Source organism: Procambarus clarkii, chromosome 23 (assembly GCF_040958095.1).
Source record: "Procambarus clarkii isolate CNS0578487 chromosome 23, FALCON_Pclarkii_2.0, whole genome shotgun sequence".
NCBI lineage: Eukaryota > Metazoa > Arthropoda > Malacostraca > Decapoda > Cambaridae > Procambarus > Procambarus clarkii.
The window spans coordinates 29031795-29052208 of NC_091172.1; the positions used below are offsets into that span (position 1 = coordinate 29031795).

The window sequence follows — 20414 nt, forward strand, 5'->3', positions numbered from 1 at the left end:
CCTGCTGGGCTTACATACTCGATAACAGGTCTCACAAGGGCTGTATACAACGCTCCGATGGAATATTTGTCCAAGTTGCTGAAGGATAACAGGACGTTTGCCAGTATGGTATCTGCTGCCCTCGTTATCCTGCTGATCTGTGCCTCTGGTGTTAGGAGTGTACATAACTGGAAACCTGAGTCTTTCCCTCAGATGTTGGAAGTTGCCTTCCCATCATCCTGTACTGTATTTGAGATCTTCTCCAACTCTTGTACTCATAACCTTGCATTTGTTATTGTTAAAGTCTAGTAGCCATTTCTCAGACCTTCTCTGGAGATAGTCTAGTTGAACCTTTAATGCACTGCAGTCCTCCTCAGTCCTAATTCGCCTCATTAGTTTAGCAACGTCAGCAAACATGGATAAGAATGAGCTCACGTCCTCTGTTAGATTATTTACATAGAACAGAAACAGGATGGGCCCCTTAGTACAAACCCTTGAGGTACTCCACTCATTGCCTCTCCAGTTTGATAGCTCTCTCTCTTACCATGACTGTGCCTTGATGCTGAAGGGTACTCAAGGGTGTTCACTCATCCACATTAGTACGTTTTGCCATACACCAGCCTGATACACCAGCCTGATACACCAGCCTGATACACCTGCCTGATACTCCAGCCTGATACACCTGCCTGATACACCTGCCTGATACACCTGCCTGATACGCCAGCCTGATACACCAGCCTGATACACCTGCCTGATACGCCAGCCTGATACGCCAGCCTGATACGCCAGCCTGATACGCCAGCCTGATACGCCAGCCTGATACACCTGCCTGATACTCCAGCCTGATACTCCAGCCTGATACACCAGCCTGATACACCTGCCTGATACGCCAGCCTGATACACCAGCCTGATACACCTGCCTGATACGCCAGCCTGATACTCCAGCCTGATACACCTGCCTGATACACCTGCCTGATACACCCACTCCACTTCTCTTCGTCATGTCAAAGCCTGCATAACTAGATAATCTAAGACCGTCACCTTGGTCACTGGAAACCATTGGTATTTCATGTTCCATGGTTTCTCAACTCGTGGCACGGAGTATATAGTAGCTCCAGCCTCGCTGGTTAGGGCTGCCCCCCTCTTCTCTGGCTTTCCGCCTTGACGTTAGGAAAGAAAAATCTACTATACAGCTTCTACTAACTTTGCTCTCCATGTCTCCAACCCTCTTCCTTTTGCTTCCTGTTACTAGCAGCTTTTATGAGCAGCTTATCTGCTACTCTTTTTTAACAGAGAGAGACCCGGGCAACGCCGGGTACACCCCTTCTAGTAGTGATATATATGTGATCGCTGGTTGAGGAATACGCCAGCGCGGCGGTCTCTATTAGACAATAAGAAACAAATGTTGGGGTCTATTATTAAGGTTTTGCTCTTCTCTCGCAAATTGTAATTCCTCTCGTGTATATAGTCGTGTCGTCTCCTTCTCCCCCTATCATCGACTTCCTTCTTTTCCTCTTAATTTAATCCCCCATTTACCTGCAGTTATCTGTTCCCTCTACCTCCTAACACCACTTAAGCATCCGTCCTCTATATTATCTGCAAACCCTCTAATTGCTCTATTTTCTCCCCTCACGTCGTTATTCTTCACTGTCCGGTCCCCTTATTGTGTCCGGTCCTCCTCGCTGTGTCCGGTCCTCCTCGCTGTGTCCGGTCCTCCTCACTGTGTCCGGCCCTCCTTACTGTGTCCGGCCCCCTTATTGTGTCCGGTCCTCCTCGCTGTGTCCGGTCCTCCTCGCTGTGTCCGGTCCTCCTCGCTGTGTCCGGTCCTCCTCGCTGTGTCCGGTCCTCCTCGCTGTGTCCGGTCCTCCTCGCTGTGTCCGGTCCTCCTCGCTGTGTCCGGTCCTTCTCGCTGTGTCCGGTCCCCCTCACTCTGTCCGGCTCGTGGTGGCCGCCCAAGTAGGCGACACTGAGAGCGACAGTGTCAGTTGTGCGAGTGTGTTCATAGATGGTGCCGGGTCCCAGCAGTGTCCTGCCTCTCTACTCCCGTCGGTGGACAGGAGCAGTGTAATAGCACGGTAGGCCTTCTAAACTAGGCCTACCGTCGAGGAGAATTGTTGCTACGAAACACTAGGGTGGAAACTGCTCCTGGAGGACATCAGTGTACGACGATCTAAGAGGCCTAGTGTGCTGTATGGCACTAATTGGGTGTCTGCAATACCTGGAGATGGATGATATGGTTTAGGACTACGTGTAGTTAGGTCTAAGGCGCCTTGAATCTTGAACACAGACTCGATACTGTTGTATAACATCGAGATAGACCGTAAACTCCGTAGACCATCAACTGTAGTGGAGGCGATGACTTGAGAATGGTCCAGGACGGACTGAAACGTCGTCGTCCCTTCACCTTCTAGTGTGTGGTCTGGTCAACATCAACTGTAGTGTGGCGAAGACTCCAGAAAGAGAGGAACACGATTTCTGTCGACGCGCTGTCATTCCGTGTGTATTTTCCAGAGTAATTTGAGATTAATTACAGCCCTCGGAAACGCAAGGTTATGCAGCCAAGCTTGGCCTCGTTGGCATCTTGACCGCAAAGTGCTTGACAACGAGCACTTCCTTCTCCCTGATCTTCTTCTACCCATGGCGCCTGACAGCTGGGTGGACAGCGTTTCGGATTCGTAGTCCTGAAGTTCCGGGTTCGATCCCCGGTGGAGGCGGAGACAAATGGGAAAAATGTTTCTTTCACCCTGATGCCCCTGTTACCTAGCAGTAAATAGGTACCTGGGAGTTAGACAGCTGCTACGGGCTGCTTCCTGGGAGTGTGTAACAAAAAGGAGGCCATGTTGAGGACCGGGCCGCGGGGACGCTAAGCCCCGAAATCATCTCTAGATAACTAAAGATAACCCCCCCCTTCCCTGTCTGTGTCTGTCTGTCTGTCTCATGCAGTTTTATTTTGTATACAGGTAGGCACAAGTACAGACGACTGCTGACTCCTGTTAGCAGGCTGAGACTTTTCTCTTCCAATAGCTCACGGTAAACAAGTTTCCCCCTGGAACACGACCCAGCAATAGGTTAACAACCATGCCCCCAATCACTGCTGGGTGAAGAGAGGCGTACAGTCAAGGACTGGCGCCTAGTTAATCCTCCCCGGCCAGGATCCGACCTGGGCCAAATCGCGCGCGAAGTGTGGGGCCGAGTGTGCTACCACTGCGCCACGGAATTGAAAAAAAAGCACCATCCACAATTATTGAAAAGTATAGATAGGAAGTAGCCTTGAATCATTACCATTGGACCACCAGGCGGGTAGAAAGACGCGAGGAGGAGGAGGGTCCAGGAGCTAAAGCTCTCTCTCTCCTGAAGGCACAAACAGTCTAGAGTACAAACACTCGCCTCCCTCACCTTCACCTGTCTGGTCCTCACCACTCACAAGGAAGTGGGAATCAGGCTCCCCCCGCCCCCCACCCCACTCTCATATTTTCATTCCTCGCGGCCAGACTTCCTCTTGAAGTCAACAACACCTGTTGCCTTGACTTCCCTTCGTCTCCCGCTTAATATAAGTCTTGTTCGTCTCTTATATCATCTGTATAGATAATAGGTTATTGTCGTCTGTATAGATAATAGGTTATTGTCGTCTGTATAGATAATAGGTTATTGTCGTCTGTATAGATAATAGGTTATTGTCGTCTGTATAGATAATAGGTCATTGTCGTCTGTATAGATAATAGGTCATTGTCGTCTGTATAGATAATAGGTCATTGTCGTCTGTATAGATAATAGGTCATAGTCGTCTGTATAGATAATAGGTCATAGTCGTCTGTATAGATAATAGGTCATAGTCGTCTGTATAGATAATAGGTCATAGTCGTCTGTATAGATAATAGGTCATAGTCGTCTGTATAGATAATAGGTCATAGTCGTCTGTATAGATAATAGGTCATAGTCGTCTGTATAGATAATAGACGTCTGTGTAAAACACTTGAATTTAACTGGACGAGTTCTTGCCCTGAAGAATGTAGTCAATTGTATATGTGGTGTTGTCAGCCTTCTTACTCTCTCCCGATGTCCCGGAGATGAGAGACTAAAGATGCTAGGAAAACGAAGCTGTTGTGAAAATGTAGAAAATGCCCATTCTTCGCTATAAGGAATGGAAACACGCATGGAAAGGGAGGATGGGGCAATCAGGAGGAAGCACCAAGCTATTACGACTATAGAGCACTGGGAAGGGGATCAGGATAGGGATTTGGGGTAGGACGGGGGGAAGGAATGGTGCCCAACCGGGGATTGAACTCCGACCTGCATGAAGCGAGACCGTGGCCCTACCGTCCAGCCCAAGTGATTGGACAAACAACACTTGTCGTGCTTTATTCCAAAATTAACGTTTGGAATTACGGACATAAATCGGTGATTGATTATTGATTACGACGATGATTGATGATTGATTAGTGATTACGGCGATTGGAGAGCTGGCCGGTGTTAGCAGGTTACCGTCTTACGCAGGTGTAATGGTCACGTTACTTCACATCTCTAGCCCGACCCTGTGACTGTGGGAGTGTAACGGTCCTCTGTGTGTACTCACCTAGTTGTACTCACCTAGTTGTGTTTGCGGGGGTTGAGCTCTGGCTCTTTGGTCCCGCCTCTCAACCGTCAATCAACTCATCGTCAATCAATGTGTGTGTGTGTGTGTGTGTGTGTGTCTGTGTGTGTGTGTGTCTGTGTGTGTGTGTAATTACCTAAGTGTAGTTACAGGATGAGAGCTATGCTCGTGGTGTCCCGTCTTCCCAGCACTCTTTGTCATATTACGCGTTGAAACTACTGACGGTCTTGGCCTCCACCACCTTCTCACCTAACTTGTTAACTGTTAACTAACCTAACTGTGTGTGTGTGTGTGTGTGTGTGTGTGTGTGTGTGTGTGTGTGTGTGTGTGTGTGTGTGTGTGTGTGTGTGTGTGTCTGCAGAGTCGAGCTGTTAGCTCTTGGACCCCGCCTTTCTAACAAATCTATTTTTCCTCTTATGCCAACTACATATATTTCTCTTTAACACACACACACACACATCACCAGGAAGCTGCCCGTAGCAGCTGTCTTAACTCCCAGGTTCCTATTTACTGGGGGTTGTACCTAACCTAACCTAACCTGTAGTACTTAATTGCTTGTGGATACTTGACAGTTTATATTACGGGTTCACCATAGCCCGTGCTACATGGACACTTCGTTCTGAGTAGCTAAACCTGTAACAACAACAATTTGACAGTTGCAAACACCGAGGTTCAATAGACCAGGTTGGGACAGTTTGGAACACCAGGAAAGACCAGGGGTCTGCTTCACGAAGCAGTTACGCAAGTACTTTTACGAACCTGTACATCTTTCCTCAATCTTTGACGGCTTTGGTTACATTTATTAAACAGTTTACAAGCATAAAAACTTGCCAATCAACTGTTGTTATTGTTATAAACAGCCTCCTGGTGCTTCGGAGCTCATTAACTGTTTAATAATTGTAAACAAAGCCGCCAAAGATTGAAAAAAAAAGATATACAGGTTCGTAAGTACTCGCGTAACTGCTTCGTGAATCTGGCCCCAGGTCGGTAACGTGAAACAGAAGATCGGCAGCATCCTCCATAGATACATAATTGAATATGCAATACGAACTGAAGATCATGTGAAAGAGTGCATGACGGGTGTTAGCAGAGTGCACAAAGTTGCTAGCTACACTCTACCCGGATACACGCAACCTTGCCTGAGTACCGTCGTGTTAACGAGGTTGAAGGATGAGCCAGCGTGAGTGCAGGGAGTGAAGGAGTCAGCGTGAGTGCAGAGAGTGAAGGAGCCAGCGTGAGCGCAGAGAGTGAAGCAGGAGGAGCCAGCGTGAGTGCAGGGCGACGACAGGGGTTCGACCCACAACCGAGGCCTCGTTCACTGCCCTAGTTAACACGTCAGATATTTATGGTCTGTTGCGCTAAGCTTAAAATAGCAAAGTGTGCGGCGCGGCGCCTGGAGGAGCCGGAGCAGCGGTGCGGTTGGTTGGGTGTGAAGCGGTGCGGGGATGGCGAGGCCCGCGAGGGTAGGGTAGAAGGTCATTGGGTAGTAAGTGTACGTCAAGCTCTTCTGATAACCTGTGGAGCCGCCAAAGGGTCGAAGGAACGTTGTTTCGATGGCATCAGCGCTTCCTTAAGGAGAAGGGAGGGTTGCAATTACAAGGTTTATGGTTGAGAGTGTTGCTGTTAGGGATAAGGTAAGTGGATGCTTACCCTACACTACCCCCCCCCCCCTTGGTGCCCCAGGAACCCTCCCCTACACCACCTGCCCAAGCTGTATTGGGTGGCTACATTAACTGGGCGGGGAATTACATGGTTCGGCGACTTGTGAAGACCCTATACTGGCTAGAGGATAGGAGATAGACTAAGTGTGACACTTCCCTCCCCCCCTCCTGACACCTCCCCCCCCCCTTCCTCCCCTATTTGTGTATGGTGTGATGTACAGGAACGAGGAGAGAACAACGCGAAATAATTTGTTGTACACTATTCGAAAGTTCTTGTACCAAATGAACAAATCCACAAGGGCCGTGACGAGGATTCGAACCTGCGGTTTCAACTCCTTTTGGCCATGTCGTAGCTCAGTCGATTAAGGCAGCGTCTGGGATGCTCTCGGGCGCAGGTTCGAATCCTCGTCACGGCCCCTTGTGTATTTGTTCATTTGATGCATCACGCAATTGTGATTTCTGTGTGTCTTGTACCAACACTAGTGCTTTGTGGTGATAAATGTGGCAGTGTGTTACACAGTCCCTGGGAGTCCTACCCTGAACCTGTACACCAGTTGATTGACAGTTGAGAGGCGGGACCAAAGAGCCGGAGCTCAACCCCCGCAAGCACAACTAGGTGAGTACACAGGTGTAGTGCCTCATGGCGTCCAGAACCTTCTTTCACTTCTTCTTGTTTGATTATAATTAGTAAGCTTATTTCTTTAGTTAGTGTGCGAGGTTTATTTAATAAAAACCGGATAAATTTAAGTATTTTATTAATAATTTTAAACTCGCCGACGACACCATTAAAAACACTGGCAATACTGGCACAGTTGCCAACTTGTATTTTTTTTTTTTGCTATGAAAATATAATCAGGTTAAATATAAATCATCGAAAATTGAATGCAAATAATTGTTATAATTGGGAGAGATATTGCTTAGGTTTTATGATGCAGCATTTTTGTTTTTTGGTTTAAATTCACATTTGTGGACTCCAGTTGTAACTGCTCGTCTCTGTTTTAATCCCATTATGATCACATTTTTACACACACACACACACACACACACACACACACACACACACACACACATACACACACACACACACACACACACACACATACACACACACACACACACACACACACACATACACACACACACACACACACACACACACACATACACACACACACACACACACACACATACACACACACACACACATACACACACACACACACACACACACACACACACACAGGAGAGACTTTTAACACTGGTGGGACGCGAACAAGGGGACACAGGTGGAAACTGAGTACCCAAATGAGCCACAGGGACGTTAGAAGGAACTTTTTCAGTGTCAGAGTAGTTAACAGATGGAATGCATTAGGCAGTGATGTAGTGGAGGCTGACTCCATACACAGTTTCAAGTGTAGATATGATGGAGCCCAGTAGGCTCAGGAACCTGTACACTAGTTGATTGACGGTTGAGAGGCGGGACCAAAGAGCCAGAGCTCAACCCCCGCAAGCACAATTAGGTAAGTCCACACACACACACACACACACACACACACTTTACATACGATGAAATATACCATTACAAATTCGTGAATTTAGAGTTTGTAGTATTTAATATAGTTTTGTATTATGATATAACTGTCCAATTGATAGGACTTTCTCTGGTCTTTCCAATGATGCCAAACACGTGACCTTCCAATAATATTTTCTTGCAAATGTCTTTTTTATAAATGGTTCTTATAGAACCATTTGTTATAGAGCGAGTAAATATTATATATAAGGAATATTAACCTAGTAACAGGGTGAGGCGTAAAGATAGTAGCTCCCCCTGAAGTGAGACGCCCACTTAGATAAGATAGTGTTTAGTATCTATCCAATGAAGATAGTGACTCCGGCCCCTGGTGGGGTGGGGGGGGGGCGTTTAGTAGCGGTTGTAGACACATGGGTCTAATGTTAATAGTTTGGTAATGGCTGTGTGGATGTTAGTCGACTATATAATTTAGCGTATTGAAATATTAATACAAATCTATCTTACGATTTTCTAGTTTAATGGTTTCTGTAACAAAATTCCTGCATCAGATTATATGCATATTTTGTTTGGTAACATGAATTAGTTGGTAAATGCATCATTAAGAAAATAATTAAGCTACCCTTCAATGTTCCCATAATATAATACTAATGTATAAATTGATAATCCTCAGACTTACTGTCTGATGAATTGGTTTTCTTTTCGGGGTGTTGACGTAGGGTTAGCGAATGTAAACTTAGCGAACCCTTGATTTGCATATTAAATCATTTGGCTGGAGCTGGGAGCCAGTATCGTGGAGGGTTGCTAATGTGGTGCCGGTTTGTAAGAAAGGAGAAAGATCACGTGTGTCGAACTATCGTCCGATTTGTGTTAATGTCTGTTGTAAGGAAATTTACTTGGAATCGATAACTGTAAAAGGCATTCATTTCTGCCTTGAAAAACATTAGTTATTAAAGCATTGATAATAAGGTTCTATGAAGGGCCACTCGTGTTTAAAAAATTTCCTCACAGTTTTATTTTGTTCTGGTGAAAAAAAAAATCAAAGTGTATATAAATGCATTAAATAAGAATATACTGTTATTCGTATCTGTAACCATTAGCAATATATCAAATATTGGCATTCAGTTGGGCCCCTATTAGGCCCCATTTTTTTTTTGGAACCATTAACCAGGGACTATCATAAATCTCAGGAAATAAAACACACATTTCAACATAGTTGAGCCGGTCGGCCGAGCGGACAGCACCCTGGACTTGTGATCCTGTGGTCCTGGGTTCGATCCCAGGCGCCGGCGAGAAACAATGGGCAGGGTTTCTTTCACCCTATGCCCCTGTTACCTAGCAGTAAAATAGGTACCTGGGTGTTAGTCAGCTGTCACGGGCTGCTTCCTGGGGGTGGAGGCCTGGTCGAGGATCGGGCCGCGGGGACACTAAAAAGCCCCGAAATCATCTCAAGATAACCTCAAGATAGTTAAGACGAGCACTGCTCAAACCCGCTTGTCTCCGCACTTATAGCTCCCTAAGCAGCCTAGTTTGGAGTTAATGGTTTGTTAAGGGTTGCAATTTTGAACATGATGCTCAGCTTATACTTCCACTTGAACGAAGAATGTCCAGATTAATCCCAGTAATTATAAGCCTTATTTTATGGAGAGAATAGGCTTTATGTGCACATCCACAAGGGCCGTGATGAGGGTTCGAACCAACGTACGGGATGTTCCCAGCTGCGCCTGAGTCAACTCTACCACGACATGGTAAAAGAATTCGGGGTCCTCGCGAGGGCAGTAGTACTCCAAGTTGCAGTTCTTTTTACCATGGCGTTGTACAGTTAAGGCACATCTAGGAACATTCCGTGCGTAGGTTCGAAACCTGTGGATTTGTTCTGAAATGGGAGTTTGGGTTTCCAGATAATTTAATATTTTTTTCAGCTGTTCATAAGACAGTGGAGCCACGATGTTGTTTACAAAGTTTCATCAAAGTAAACATTGTCTAACGTGTTTGTTTATATTCCATGTTGAGAGGGGTGAGGGGGTGATGGGGGGGGGGGGGTAAAGGGAGGGAGAGAGAGAGAGGGAGGGAGGCGGGGGAGAGAAGGGAGGGGGAATAAGTTGTGAGAGGTAGGGGTAGAGAAGAGGCAGGGGTGAGAGATTAGGAGAGGGAGAAGTCTCTCTCTCTCTCTCTTCCTCCCCCCCTCTCCCCCTCCCCCCCCCCAGTATGCACGCGCGTGCACGTTCACTGCGTCAGACAGTGACACCCAAGTCCCTTCATAATACATCTGATCCTGAATGAGCAATTTTACAACCTAAAATAATTCACCCCCCAGACTATAGTGCTGAGCTCATGCGGGTGCCCGCTGTCTCTCTTATTTACATGAATAACTGTTTACGGTGATGAAGCGTGAATAGTGACTGTTTCTCTGTCTTGCAGGTGAGACGTCGAGTACTTGAGGAGGAAGCAGAGAGGACAGTTTTCCTGTCAGTAATACAACAAGTGTATTCCCTATGTAAGATATTGTATTCTTCAGTGTATTAAGGGAGTGTGGTGGTGGGTGTGTGTGTGTGTATGGTGCGTATTGAAATGTACTCACCTAATTGTGCTTGCGGGGGTTGAGCTCTGGCTCTTTGGTCCCGCCTCTCGATCATGTTTATACGGTGTATTGTTAGCCAGGAAGTCTTTGAATTTATCAAAAGGGGGAATTTTGATTGGAGTTGATATATGTCGCCACGTGTATTTCTTTAGTGGTAAGTACTCAGCTAGTTGTGCTTGCAGGGAGGTTGAGTTTTGGCTCTTTGGTCCCGCCTCTCAACTGTAGAGAGTGTGAGTGGGACTTTAACTGGTCCTGGTACTTTTGTCAGACAGTAAGGAGCTACGTTAACAGATTCATCCTACAGTTACTTCGATGCTTCGTGCTTCTGAAAGTCACCAGGTATTCAGTCTCAAAATCCATAAAGGTTGTTCTGGACTTGTTACACGATGGTGACATTGAGGGAGGGTGACAGTCCTCGTTGGCATTGGTCAAATCCTCGTTAAACCAGCCATCTAAACCCCCTGTTTACGAACACCTTAATTCACAGCTGATGACTTGTAAACACTTCGAACAGACTTTTACGAACGTCTTCTGTTCGAAACGCTCTTCTCTAATTGCCTCACTCACGTACTATACGAACATAATTGCCAACAGACCCTAATCACCTAACCTAATCTAGGATTATTGACGAGTGCGTCTGTGGTCGCTTGGCCGCCCCTTGAACGAGCCTAGGTTTTGGTTTCGGGTTAATGGGGTAGAGCACAGTTTGGACCAGTCCAGCCCGAGGACCGGGTGAGTGTGACGGGGCATGTTTTATTTCCTGTTGCACAGTGTTGTGCAAGCCAGTGCATCCTGCAAGAAAAAAAATCGTGATGAACAAAGATTTTAAGATATGCATTGGACCTTGTGTAAGTGAGCCGGTCGGCCGAGTGGACAGCACGCGGGACTTGTGATCCTGTGGTCCTGGGTTCGATCCCAGGCACCGGCGAGAAACAATGGACAGAGTTTCTTTCACCCTATGCCCCTGTTACCTAGCAGTAAATAGGTACCTGGGTGTTAGTCAGCTGTCACGGGCTGCTTCCTGGGGGTGGAGGCCTGGTCGAGGACCGGGCCGCGGGGACACTAAAGCCCCGAAATCATCTCCTCAAGATAAGTGAAGAATTTGGGTACCAGTTCATCGGTACCTTAGGGTACCAGTATACAGTCGACGCCACCTAATACTCTACAAGAATGAGCCGTAGATAGTTTACTTAAAAGGTTATCTATGTATTCCGCTTTATTTTCGACCCGTGTGGTTTAGGCAACCCGTCCTCGACTCAAGTCCATTACATCCAGCGGTCGACCCCACAGACGCATTCATAAATTTTAACATGCTGTTCATTCAAAACGGGAATTTTCTCAAGTATAAATTAATATTATAATATATTAGCATATTGTGTATATATAGGCATAGGTTACGTTAGGTTAGGTGTTTAGGTTCTGTTGGCGATTATTTGTATTTGTAGTACGTGGGTGAAGCATATACAGCGTTGTGGTTCGAACACAAGTCGTCAGTGAAGCACTTGTTCCGGAAGTGTTCGAACGTGGGTGAAGCATTTATTGCGTTGTGATTCGAACAAAATTTGTCAGTGAAGCACTTGTTCCAGAAGTGTTCGAACGGCTGGAACAACTGTTCCAGCAGTTGTGAGTCGTGTGTAACCCGTTTTTCATTCATAAACAAGGGGTTTGGCGGGTGCATGGAATCACTTTTGGATCTTTGTTTGGAGGACGGGCTGGGTTTAGGTTTGGGTGTGATTTGCTCGAGCGGCCACTCCGCTAAACGTCAAGGACCCGGATTCACGAAGCAGTTACGCAAGCACTTACGAACGTATACATCTTTCCTCAATCTTTGACGGCTTTGTTTACATTTATTAAACAGTTTACAAGCATGAAAACTCCCCAATCAACTGTTGTTATTGTTATAAACAGCCTCCTGGTGTTTCGGAGCTCATTAACTGTTTAACAATTGTAAACAAAGCCGCCAAAGATTGAGAAAAGGTGTACAGGTTCGTAAGTGCTTGCGTAACTGCTTCGTGAATCTGACCCCTAGTATATTAGTCCGGTTCTTTTACATGACCTTCCACTGTACCGAGTCTTGTCCCAACATCCTGATCCTGTGGTCCTGGGTTCGATCCCAGGCGCCGGCGAGAAACAAAGGGCAGAGTTTCTTTCACCCTATGCCCCTGTTACCTAGCAGTAAAATAGGTACCTGGGTGTTAGTCAGCTGTCACGGGCTGCTTCCCGGGGGTGGAGGCCTGGTCGAGGACCGGGCCGCGGGGACACTAAAAAAGCCCCGAAATCATCTCAAGATAACCTCAAGATAACATGTCGTCGAGTGACTTAACCTTCACACCTTTACTGCTGGCACGTCTTCAACCTTTAACAATTGATTGTTGCCGCCGAAGGCGGCTAGTTTATTGTGCCCCCCATACTCATCCTGTGAGCGGTAGCGCAAAAGCATTACAGAGGGCACAAGAGGTCTTTATCAGACCTCATCTTAGATTATTACATAAACAATTTCTTCAATCCTTCACACCTTATAGATACAATGTCAGCTAGTTACAGAGAAAGTGTTATTACAAGAGCTACATATTTACAGTAAGTCATCATACATTAATGGTAGGTCTTGTCGTTAATACATAATAGTTTGGCCAATGGGGATATTACAGTCATAGGGGAGCTTCTGTTTATTATTAGTCCTCACAATACACTACTTGTTTCTGAATCTCATATGTCGTTCATCTACTGGAAGCAAAATGTGGGTACAGTGCAAGGATTTCAGGTAATTTATCCATGGTAATAAGATAGGTATGTAGACATACTTGCTTTTATGAAACTGCAGACTGATAAAGTACAAAAGAACAATGGCGGCCTCTGAATCTCATAAGAACAAGTACAGTGTCATCAAGATACTCAGTTGGAATATTGCTTCTCTTAGAAAACGGTATTCAGATCTCCATCATAAGGTTATGACTGAAGACATAGATATTGTCTGCCTCCAGGAATCCTTTAACAAGAGTCGTTATATCCGGGAGTCTTAATAACCAGATTACGGTTAAGTTGACATGGACGCTTGTTTGTCTTGAGATTGTCGGAGTGACGCAGGGGACGGCTTGTTGCAGCAGCTGTGTTGCATAGAGGCTGGTAATGGTTAGCTGCAGTTGTTAGTGTGGGAGATACTGGTATTTTCTATATTGTTATCATGTCTACCCAAGTGATGCTTCACCGGGGGGGGGGGGAACGGGGTAATTATTTTATTTTTTACAATAATGAATTTATATAATGTGTTCATAATAGTACTGGACAGTGAAAAGGGAAATCTTGTCAAAATTAAATGGTGCAAATAACCTTAGTTAACAATAACAGGGTTGAAATGGGTCCATACCCCCCTCCCCCCTCGTTATCTTAACCACAGTTAAATGGGAGGGGGGAACTTGACTGTATCTCACAGCTCTCTTAAGATAACAGCCTTGTTGACCGTCTCACAGCAATTACATCTGATAACCACCTATAACTCCTCGGCCCTGTCTCTAGATAACTGTTATACGTCTCTTAACGAGTCGAGACAATTGTCTTGGTGTTAATTGTAATTGTAATTTGAATGACGTTAAGGTTTCTTGAGAGTGATATTTTAGCCTGGGTGACAATTGAAAGAGGAAAATCAAGGACACGGGTTCGATTCCCTCGTTCGATCTCTTATCTGTATTCATAGATTCATCACGTTGTTGTGGCAAGGAAGACGATGTTCTTTGAGTTTGAGAAGTATTCTTCAGTGTTGACTCGGTAAACCCGCGTGTGGGTTGTGTTGGTCATCCGCATGCGGGTACGGGCACGTGCGGGTACGGGCTGGTGCGGGTACGGGCTGGTACGGGCTCGTGTACGAGATGCCTATGCAGTGTTTCTTTCACCCTGACGCCCTCTGTTACCTAGCAGTAAATAGGTACCTGGGAGTTAGAAAACTGCTACGGGCTGCTTCCTGGGGTGTAACAAATAGGAGGCCTGGTCGAGGACCGGGCCGCGGGGACGCTAAGCCCCAAAATCATCTCAAGATAATCTCAAGAAGGCCTATAATTTAGGTGTATGAGGGGGGGGGAGGGTTAGGGATATGTAGGATTACAGCCGTACACACAGAAATTCTTATTCCATGTCGTAGCTCAGTCGATTAAGGCAGCGTCTGGGATGCTCTCGGACGCAGGTTCGAATCCTCGTCAAGGCCCTTGTGGATTTGTTCTTATGCAGCCGTAATACCACTGTACCCTTAAGTATAATGCAATATTGCTTCCTCTGCCATGCAACAACAGTGGCAGGAAATCTACCAAAAAAAATTGAACATTATCGCTATTTTTTATGTATAGGATAAGTTGTATGTTACAGATTTATTAACTTTATTGAAGGACAACATTGTTGACGCGAGTTGATATTCAGTAAGTTCTTCAGGGTGAACAAATCCACAAGGGCCGTGACGAGGATTCGAACCTGCGTCCGGGAGCAGGTTCGAACGCAGGTTCGAATCCTCGTCACGGCCCTTGTGGATTTGTTCATTTGATGCATCACGTTAGTGTGATCTCTGTGTGTGTCTTCAGGGTGAGCTTGTTTTAAAATGGACACAAGTAGTATGTAATTACCATATTAGGGAAACAGTTGGAAAGTTTGTAAACTGAGCAACAGCCTGTTGGACCAAGCTCTCACAAGACAAACCTGGCGTCGGGCCGGGCTTGGAGAGTAGAACAACTCCCAGAACTCCATCAAGGCAGGTGTCTAACCACTCTTAAGTAGGTAATGAGAGGTAGACTGAACTCCAGCACCTCTTGAGCATCATTATTTACGAAAACGGCAAGAAGTCTCTTGGCCCATTCCAGGCAGCTCCTGTTTATATTCACTGACAGAAGACCATTGTAATTAGCATCACGTTTGGTGTAAAAAAATATATATTTTTTCCGTCCTATTACAAGATAGGGCAATTAAGGCCGAGTGTTCCAATTTTTCCGTCTTTAATGCCAAGTTCATTAACATACCGAGAATTTAATTACCCTTGGAATAAAATTTTGCGGCCGTAATGAGCAGCTCCTAATTCTCCTTTGTCCAAACATCTCACGAATGGAGAAAAAAATTAGTTTCATAACTTCTCCAAAAATCGAAATCTTTGAAGTATGGAGAATATTAAACCTCTCCTCCCCCCCCCCCTCCACCCCACCCACACACACACAAAAACAACTGTTTACGGTTTAAGGTCCAAAAAAACAAAGTAGGATTAGCAGTATTTTATAATTTGTGTGTGAAGGTAGGCTAAGGGTGCTAGGCTATGCCGTTCGCGGCTTCCCAGCTCTGGCGCGCAAATTAAAACGCGCATAATTTTTGTTGTAAACATCGTTTTAACGTCTTTCTGGTACTTCTAGCTGGGTCTGAATCCCTTAAGATAGGGGAGGAGGGGGGGGGGGGGAAGTAACTGGAGGTATCCAGATTCCCCTCTGGGGATACAGTACTCGATCCCTGAACAATTAGATAAAAATAAAGCTAAATTGCCTCTGTGAAGGAGGATTGATTCTCTGAATTAGTGAACTTGAAATCAAAGTTGAGACACCGACTTTGTGTGTCTAGTGACGTAACGTTGTCAGTAAAGGTGTCTCGGTTCAGGGTTTTTGATGGTACGAAAACGACTTCAAACAAAATCTCACTGTTTGTAGCTAGTTTGTTTGTGATTTGCTGTTTTATTAATTTATAAAATAATATAAAAATCTTACCAGTTTCTTTCAGCTCTTCTGTTCCTAGCTATCCATATAAGTATAAAGTATATACGAGTTCCTGACATCTTGTGAAGTCATACTAATGGAGAAGTATGACTTCACAAGAAGCCTAATAGGGCTGCTGCTGGTGATTTCTACAGTCTGGCGATGGAGCTTTGAGGGGACATGTTGGCTAATCAGTTGAGGATCTGTATTCATAAACTCCAAACCCCAGCTTTAAGACATTGTAAATATTTGACTTAGTCACAGTATGTGCAGAGTGATCACTGCATGCCTCGACTTGGCCGTCAAGGTGTTGGAGGGAATTTGAATTCTTTTTCGAGGTTGTTGAATGCTAATCACGTAGGGTTTCTGTTTGTCATCTTACCAGGGTATTTTTTTTTTTTTGGGGGGGGGGGGGGGTTGCAGGATTTTATGGAAATGTGTGAATTTGTTATTCTCTTCCGTCTTTGAACTTAAGCTCATTCTTTCGTCATTCGTGTTTTAGGAACGAAAAACTAATTATATCATCAACATTGTGGGGGAAAACTGAATGTTTTCCGAATCCTTATCGACCGTGAGTTATTAACGGGAATATAAAGAAAATATATAAAAAAAATCCTAATTTGCTCATCCTAATCCACCAGTCTGCGAACGTCTCGGACGTGTCCTAATTAGCATTTCCTTACTACATTCAATGCTTAGTGAATTAACACCTGAACCCCCTTAACCCCCTCCCCATCAACGTCTAAGGAAAGTACTCAAGTATTCTTTCTCATTCTAATCTCATAAGCATTTTCCTCGTTACAAATTGCCCTATTTTACTGATCCCCCCCCCTCCCCAGGAGGCCTGGTCGACGACCGGGCCGCGGGGACGCTAAGCCCCGGAAGCACCTCAAGGTAACCTCCCCCCCCCCACGGCTGAAATATCAAATATTTAACGCTGAAGGAATTCTTCTCAAAATATTTACGGGAGGGCAGGAAAGACTTCCTTTGTCTGACCTCAATAACGCTATTATTTGATCCCGCGGAGAAACTCAAGGTATTTTTGGTCACTCCGCCAGAGGACACACCAAAGGATATCAAAACCTTGGAGCCTGTCTCGCTTTCTTGCTACTGGTGGTGGTGGTTGGGGTGGTAGTGGTGGTAGTGGTGGTGGTGGTAGTGGTGCTACTAGTGGTGGTAGTGCTAGTGGTGGTGCTACTGGTGGTGGTGGTAGTGCTAGTGGTGGTAGTGGTGGTGGTGCTACTGGTGGTGGTAGTGCTAGTGGTGGTAGTGGTGGTGGTAGTGGTGCTACTGGTGGTGGTAGTGCTAGTGGTGGTGGTGCTACTGGTGGTGGTGGTAGTGCTAGTGGTGGTAGTGGTGGTGGTGCTACTGGTGGTGGTAGTGCTAGTGGTGGTAGTGGTGCTACTGGTCGTGCTACTGGTGGTGGTAGTGGAGGTGCTACTGGTGATGGTGGTGCTACTGGTGGTGGTGGTGCTACTGGTGGTGGTGGTGGTGCTACTGGTGGTGGTGGTGGTGCTACTGGTGGTGGTAGTGGTGCTACTGGTGGTGGTAGTGGTGGTGGTGGTGCTACTGGTGGTGGTGGTGCTACTACTGGTGGTGGTGCTACTGGTGGTGGTGCTACTGGTGGTGGTGGTGGTGCTACTGGTGGTGGTAGTGGTGGTGGTGGTGGTGGTGCTACTGGTGGTGGTGGTGGTGCTACTGGTGGTGGTGCTACTGGTGGTGGTGGTGGTGGTGGTGCTACTGGTGGTGGTGCTACTGGTGGTGGTAGTGGTAGTGGTGGTGGTGCTACTGGTGGTGGTGGTGGTGGTGGTGGTAGTGGTGGTGGTAGTGGTGGTGGTGCTACTGGTGGTGGTGGTGGTGGTGGTGCTACTGGTGGTGGTGGTGGTGGTGGTGGTGCTACTGGTGGTGGTGCTACTGGTGGTGGTGGTGGTGGTGGTGCTACTGGTGGTGGTAGTGGTGGTGGTGCTACTGGTGGTGGTGGTGGTGGTGGTGCTACTGGTGGTGGTGGTGGTGGTGGTGCTACTGGTGGTGGTGCTACTGGTGGTGGTGGTGGTGGTGCTGCTGGTGGTGGTGCTACTGGTGGTGGTAGTGGTAGTGGTGGTGGTGCTACTGGTGGTGGTGGTGGTGCTACTGGTGGTGGTAGTGGTGGTGGTGCTACTGGTGGTGGTGGTGGTGGTGGTGCTACTGGTGGTGGTGGTGGTGCTACTGGTGGTGGTGCTACTGGTGGTGGTGGTGGTGGTGGTGCTACTGGTGGTGGTAGTGGTGGTGGTGCTACTGGTGGTGGTGGTGGTGCTACTGGTGGTGGTGGTGGTGGTGGTGCTACTGGTGGTGGTAGTGGTGGTGGTGCTACTGGTGGTGGTGGTGACCTGGAACACGGGGGTGGTGACCTGGAACACGGGGGTGGTGACCTGGAACACGGGGGTGGTGACCTGGAACACGGGGGTGGTGGTGACCTGGAACACGGGGGTGGTGACCTGGAACACGGGGGTGGTGGTGACCTGGAACACGGGGGTGGTGACCTGGAACACGGGGGTGGTGGCCTGGAACACGGGGGTGGTGGTGACCTGGAACACGGGGGTGGTGACCTGGAACACGGGGGTGGTGACCTGGAACACGGGGGGGGTGGTGACCTGGAACAACCTTCCCCGTGCAAGATTAGATACCAAGGTTCATCAGCTGTAATACTCTAGGTCATATAGATGTGTTCTCACCTTGGAGTCTGTCTCGGTTGTTCACGTGTTAGCGTAGATCATTTATAGCCCTGGTTTACCTTGAGACGGAGACTGTTGGGCTCGGGAAGGACTGGGCAGGGCTAGGAAGGGCTGGGCATAAGTCTCGGTCTGTGGCGAGGGCTGGGCTGGGGAGGGGTCGCCAGGGAGGGCTGGCTGGCTGGCTGGCGGGAGGTGCAGCTAGCCGCACCTCGCTGAAGCTAACTATTAATAATAAAGGTCACTCGTCTAACTGGATCTATTCCAGGCCGGAGTCTCGGTAAGGAGCGAGAAGTGTGATCCCCTTGTGCACCACCACCACCACCTCTCGTGTCCTCACTGTGAGGCACCGGAGGTACTTCAATGTGCTCTCTCAGGCACCGGAGGTACCTCAGTGTGCTCTCTCAGGCACCGGAGGTACCTCAGTGTGCTCTTTCAGGCACCGGAGATACCTCAGTGTGCTCTCTCAGGCACCGGAGGTACCTCAGTGTGCTCTCTCAGGCACCGGAGGTACCTCAGTGTGCTCTCTCAGGCACCGGAGGTACCTCAGTGTGCTCTCTCGGGCACCGGAGGTACCTCAGTGTGCTTTCTCAGGCACCGGAGGTACCTCAGTGTGCTCTCTCAGGCACCGGAGGTACCTCAGTGTGCTCTCTCAGGCACCGGAGGTACCTCAGTGTGCTCTTTCAGGCACCGGAGGTACCTCAGTGTGCTCTCTCAGGCACCGGAGGTACCTCAGTGTACTCTCTCAGGCACCAGAGGTACCTCAGTGTACTCTCTCAGGCACCGGAGGTACCTCAGTGTGCTCCGAGACACTACAAACACTGACATCCTTCCTTATCTGGAACAGTAGCGGCCCAAGTGACGGGCCTTGCGGGACCCCGCTTGTCACTTCCCACCATCTTGTGACACTTCCTCTCGCTACAACTCTCCGTCTCCTGTTTGTCAGATTAATTCTGTTCAGGTTCTTCCTGAACCTCCAGCAAGCTTAGTGTCCGTGTCTCCAGAATGGTTATTTGGAGGGGAGCAATATTGAGACTTTTGTTTGGTGATGGGTTGGACGCCATCAAGACAACTTGCGAATATTGGCCGTCTTGCACAATGACATCATTGGAACGTCAAACGTCTGTAAGACCTTGTAAATTCTAAAGTGAGGTAAAACTGTGTGTGTGTGTGTGTGTGTGTGTGTGTGTGTGTGTGTGTGTGTGTGTGTGTGTGTGTGTGTGTGTGTGTGTGTGTGTGTGTGTGTGTGTGTACTCACCTATTTGTACTCGCCTATTTGTGCTTGCGGGGGTTGAGCTTTGGCTCTTTGGTCCCGCCTCTCAACTGTCAATCAACTGGTGTACAGATTCCTGCTCGGCTCCTGTGTGTGTGTGTGTGTGTGTGTGTGTGTGTGTGTGTGTGTGTGTGTGTGTGTGTGTGTGTGTGTGTAAATCTTGTGAGTCTGTAGGGCGTGTGCCTGGGGGAGTCCAGTGATGAGAGTTCGAACCCATGCCATGACCTCGATATTGGCACAACTTGTTGTGACGGCGTGCCCTTTCCCTTTCTAAAGTCGTGTTCGCGCGTGCGTGCGGGCGCGTGGAAACGTGTTTAGCATTTCCCGCCCAACCTCCCCAGCGGGGCCCCGACGGTAAAGTTGACCCGATTGATCCACAATCATC

General features: G+C 47.4%; 1 protein-coding gene across 3 annotated transcripts in view; it reads left to right on the forward strand.

The window, feature by feature from the left end:
• LOC123763980 (extracellular serine/threonine protein CG31145) overlaps positions 1 to 20414 on the forward strand; it is a 204188-nt gene that overhangs the window by 21248 nt on the left and 162526 nt on the right. The window contains exon 2 of one of the 3 annotated variants that reach the window (XM_069330042.1): positions 10181 to 10256. The exons of 1 other annotated variant lie outside the window; for it this stretch is intronic. The gene's annotated coding sequence lies outside the window, so the exon portion shown is untranslated. Of the gene's footprint in view, positions 1 to 6041; positions 6205 to 10180; positions 10257 to 20414 lie in introns of those variants that run through there. One more of the 3 variants, XM_069330043.1, reaches the window with a different exon arrangement.